The sequence below is a fragment of the Triticum dicoccoides genome, chromosome 4B (assembly GCF_002162155.2).
Source record: "Triticum dicoccoides isolate Atlit2015 ecotype Zavitan chromosome 4B, WEW_v2.0, whole genome shotgun sequence".
In the NCBI taxonomy this organism is placed as follows: domain Eukaryota; kingdom Viridiplantae; phylum Streptophyta; class Magnoliopsida; order Poales; family Poaceae; genus Triticum; species Triticum dicoccoides.
In genome coordinates this window covers 498,984,409-498,989,758 of record NC_041387.1, presented here as the reverse complement: position 1 = coordinate 498,989,758, position 5,350 = coordinate 498,984,409, and the positions used below count along the sequence as shown (strand labels likewise).

The 5,350-nt window shown below is 45.4% G+C and overlaps 1 long non-coding RNA gene across 1 annotated transcript; it reads left to right on the top strand.

Moving 5' to 3' along the window:
• Positions 1 to 823: 823 nt before the first annotated feature.
• Positions 824 to 3,120, top strand: LOC119291094. Its single transcript, XR_005142201.1, has 3 exons — positions 824 to 2,341; positions 2,452 to 2,543; positions 2,723 to 3,120. It is a non-coding gene; the product is annotated as an uncharacterized LOC119291094 (long non-coding RNA).
• Positions 3,121 to 5,350: the final 2,230 nt, after the last annotated feature.

Here is a 5,350-nt window from a genome sequence, read left to right as displayed (position 1 = left end):
GCATCACCCAACATCACCATTTGCATAGCATGCATGGAGAATGTTGAATGTCTAAAATTATATGACCTGATAGTATTGTGGTCATGCTGGTAAATTCTAAGTTACTCAGGCAGGGCATCATCTGCATAACAAACCACCATGAATCTGAAAGTACTTGAAGATAGCTACCAAAGTCTGTATTTGTATATATTCCAGTTGTCTACCTGATCATGTGTGGGCACCAGATGAGATTATTTGATAGCCACATCTCACATGTACTATTCAGCACTTCAAAATCATGAAATGATCACTTGCCGTAATACAATAGTTTCATTGCATGTTCCAGGTCTTTATCAGTCCAATCATTATATCGGAATCACATAATACACATAAATTATTGCGTTTGTAGAAAACCTATAGCAGAGATGATGGTGACAATATGACGACTGAATATTGAAATGCAGTTAGTAGTTCAACTAAATGGAGTATACCTACAACTATCAAAATACCAAATAAAAAGATATATATATATATATATATATATATATATATATATATATATATATATATATGGTGGGTCTATTATGATAACACCCCTTAAGTCTTATTCTGCACACCACTTTCTTATTCTGCTAACAGTTCGGCACTGCAACAAAACCTGAACCGTATCGCGCGGGCAATAAAAAGAAAACCACCCCACCTCCCTACTACTACCACCTACCACCACCGCACTATTCCCCTGGTCAAAAGACGCTCCCCCACCTCCCGACCTATCCACCACGCAGTGCCGCCCGCCGCCGGCCACCAACCACCCGACGCCGCCCGCCGCTGGCCACCAACCACCCGACGCCGCCCGCCGCCGGCCACCACCCTGCGCCGCCCGCCGCCGGCCACCACCACGCGTCGCCTCGCCTCGGCCACCACACGCCCCGCCTCGGCCACCACGAGCCGGCACCGGATCCAGACCACGGTGGGCCCCCGCGATGTTCCGGCGCCGGATCCAGGCCATAGCGACCCCCCACGACACCCTGCTATGAGAGCCAGGCCGCGCCGGCCTCCCGCGCCGCCGCCCCACCTACTCCCCCCGCGCCGCCGCGGCGCCATCGTCCGGATGCGCCTCCGTCGCGCACCGCACCGCTGTGGGAGGACACCAGCCGGGGGCAACCCTGCACGGCCCTCCTAGCTTGCGAGGATGGGCGCGCGACTGGATCAAATCGAGGCTGAAGGCCTCCTTCCTCGCACCGCGACTTGTGTGGCGGCGGTGACCCATGTTCCCCTCCTCCCTCAACCCCCTTCTAGTCGCCCGACGAGCTGCCCCTCCACCCCTTGCAGTTCACCGACTCGTGCGTCCAGTCCATTGTGGGCAAAGGCTGACCACCATCACCGGCAATGGAGTCCGGACGCATGCGGTACACTTGCCGTGGTCAAAGTGTGCGGCTTGCAGTTTGGCACAAGAGGGTATGCAGTGCAGTTTAGTTCGTCGCAGGTGTTCGCTGGGCCGATGTACCTCTCGCTCCACCCTATGCGTTCAACTCTACTCCTTGCATGCAGTGCAGTTTTTTGTTCATTTGCAGCTTCAGTTAGGTTTAGTGAGCTCTAGTGCGATTTGAATCTCCTGGGAAAGAACAGTAGCAAGCGTGTGCTAATGTGGTTCAATGCGCCATGTATATATGACTTGATTGCAATTTACTTTTTGGTTTTAGGTATGTGCCTGCTAATTTCTTGAGTGAGCTCTTCCTTCAAAACGGTGCAAATTTCTTCTGTTTTGGCCGTCGCTTTTATTTACAGTTAGGTGCAGTAGAGCTCCTAGCAGATTAATTCAGAGCGAATTTGGGTGTTGTTGATGCAGTGCGGCAGGCCTGTTTGCGCAGTCCAACACTCTTCTTGGGGATGTTCTTCTGGTGAACCTCTTTTTTCCTAAAAAATAATGCAGTACATTATCATCGACTATGCAGTTGAGATATGGCCGTGCAGCTCGGAGAACCATCTCTTCCCATTGGTCGGTGGACCATGGCCGTGCAGCTCGGAGATGCTCGCCATGTGGTTCCGGACTTGTGTGTGTGCAGTCGGGAGAGCGCCATCTCCATCTCTTCCCGTGTGGTCCGTCAACCATGGTTGTGCAGCTCGCAGACGCTCGTCGTTCGGTTCAGGGCTCATGCGTGTGCAGTCCTGCGAGGGCCATCTCTTCCCTTGCTCGTAAGGTTCTTTTGATTCTGTTCTGCTAATTGAGATTTTGTTTTTTTGGTTGGTTTTGCTGGTGACAAGGGTTCTGGAGGTACCTTCTGAAGAAGAACCTTGATGCCCGGTGGCTGCAAGGGTTCCGTTGCGCCGTGTTTGGGATCGGCGATTCATGCTACAAGAGGTACAATATTGCTCTTCTGACTATGATTTCTTAGCTTGCTGCTGCGCTGTGTGCTGTGTTTTGTTGATACAATGATGCTCATTGATTTGTTGTGCATGCACGTACTGCAGGTTGCTGCAAAGAAGCTCCGTACAAGGCTTTCACAGCTTGGTGCAAAATCGATCATAGTGATTGGATTGGGAGATGACCAAGACTCTTCAGGGTACGTTGTTAGCATCTATTGTTTGTATTTGCTATCGTCGCTGTTCATTTGCATGTTGTTGAGACGTCAAATTTTATATTTGTCGTGCCTATCAAAATTCCAAGGATTATTTTTCTTCTTGTTGGAAAGCAATCCCTCATAGTTACCAAGTGATTCCTTTTCTTTTTGCTGTATACCAGATATGAAAAAGCTCTAGGTCCTTGGCTGCTGTCTTTCTGGAAATCACTGAATCGAAAAAATCCATCGCTTTTACCAAGAATTCAGGCTCGTCCGCGGGCACTCGGACGAGCGTCCAAGCACTGCGATGAATGTCCCATGCACATCTGCGCCTCTACCACAAACATTCGGAAAAAAGAGGATTCCCCTAGTGTGGAAAATAGATAGCTCTGGAATCTACTCCTCACAATGGTTATATGCTGCTTTCAACTTCTCTGTGTAGTGAGTTGTATTTTGTGTGTGGATGATTGTAACATGGAGACAGAAGAAAAAAGAAAGGGATGCATTTTTGTTACGCTGCATCGTGCGTTATTGCTCAGTTTGTAATTTCTTTCATTGTAAATGCAGTGAGCTTGGTGAACCGAAGAAGTACATTTTTCAAAGTATTGTAGCTCATTTTTTAAAAATCATTGTGGTTCACTATGCATTTAAAAAAATCAGTACACTTGAATCCAAAAATCCTTTATACTTTTTAAAAATACAGCAAGAAAAAACCATGCAGCTCGCTTTGATTTCTAGAAACCATGCAGCTCCTTTATACTTTTTTGAAAGTGTAATCAGTTTGTGTAAAAAGAATATGTTTCATTACCCCTATGTACGAAGTGCAGTTTCTTTCCTGTGTTTCAAAGAATCAGTCGACTATATCAACACCTATGGTGCGTTTTGGTTTACGGATGTGGTTCACTTTTGAGAGTGATGCCGCTCACTTGTGCCCAAAAATGAAAGTGCTAAAAATTTAGCGCGACAACAAAGACAGTAATGAGGTTCACTTCGATATATGTCGCGGTTCATTTGCCTCCTCTATGCGGTTCACTCAAAAAAGACAACAAAAACTTGTTTGAGAAAAAATACGTTTGAGAAAAGAAATCATGCAGTCTGCTAGTCCATCTGACGCAGTGCGGTTTTCAGTCTAAAAGCAGTACGGTATTCTTCCTCGTCTTAAAAAAAATTACGTCCCACGAAAAAGAAACCATGCAGTTCTCTTAGCCGTGTGATGCAGTGCGGTTTTTCATCCGTTGCAGTGCGGTTTTCAGTCGGATGAAGTACCCACATCGATTTGGGTGTTGCGAAAAATAGAGTATCCGCATTTCGGTAAATTCGAAATTCCTCTTAAACCGTAAAGAATTAGAGAGAGTGTTCTACATGAAAGAGTTGCGTATCGTCGATATATTTCCAACGGCATATCGTTTGAATCATTCCGACCAGCGGTTTGCAAAAATTTCGCCAAAAACGGCCGCTTCCACTTGTCCTCTGCCGCACGATTTTCAAAATTAACTTAAAACCGTAAGGAATCTCAAAAATATTCCAACATATGAAAGTTGCGACTCGTTCGTAGCTTTCCAACGGCGTATCACACGCCTCGTTTCAACAAACGGTTCAAAAACTGGAGCGAAAACAGTATCGAAAATTTTAAAAAACTTGAAAAACAGAGTTCCGCGATTTAGTAAATTTGAAACTGCTCTTAAACCATAATGAATTAGAGAAAGATTTATATATGAAAAAGATGCGCCTCGATGATATCTATCCAATGGCGTATCATTTGCTTCATTCCGACAAGTGGTTTAGAAAAAAAGCGAAAAAACGCTCGCTGCCACTCGTCATCTGCCGCACTATTTTCAAAACTGCTCTTAAACCGTGTGGAATCTCGAAAAGTGTTCAACATGTCGAAGTTGTGCCTAATCCATAGCTTTTCAATGGTATATTACACTCCTCATTCCGATAAATGGTTAAAAAATTAGAGCAAAAACAGTACCAAAAAATAACGCGTGCAGTTTTTTCTGACGAGAAGTTCACTAGTCTCTATTGCAGTGCTCGTCGTCAAAATGATGCAGTGCGTTTTTGTTGAGCGTGCAGTGCCGAAGTGGTGTGTAGAATAGTTATTCTGCTAATATTAGCAGAATAGACCATCTGTATATATATAAAACAAATTACATCAAATCTTGACCATTGGAAGAGTAAATGATATGTCATTACAAAACCTGCCGGTGTATTAAGACCGGAGTTCAGCCTGTAAGGACTTCCTTGTAGACGATGTTCTTCATCAAAGTCAGTAAGACACGGTCGGTCTTTTTCGCTTCTTTGGATTGTCCTTTTGCTTCTTGACCTTGTCCTTCGGCTTCTCCTTCTAAATGAGTATCTTTATGTTTCTCTTCGTGGTGGCTCGAGACAAAGCAACATAGAGTTGACCATGAGAGAACACGTGATTGGGTAGGTAGACACCAACAATAGGGATGGTCTGCCCTTGAGCCTTGTTAATGGTCATAGCAAAGCTAAGTCTTATAGGAAATTGCTTCCTCTTAAACTTGAACGTAAACATGTCGTTTTCAGATGGGCAGAGAGGTATTCGAGGAAGGAAGACCCTCCTGCCAGTGTGTTGTCCAATCACAATTTCTGCATCAATGGTGTTCCTCTCAAAACCTCTACAACAAGCCTAGTGCCGTTACACAGTCCGTTAGCTGGATCAATGTTCCTTAGAAGTATGACGGGGCAGTTTAGCTTTAGTTTGAGTGCATGCGGAGGAAGACCGTTGGGAGTCAATCCATTCAGAAACTCTTGAGCATAGTAGCCATATGGGTCGTCCTCCGCACTGT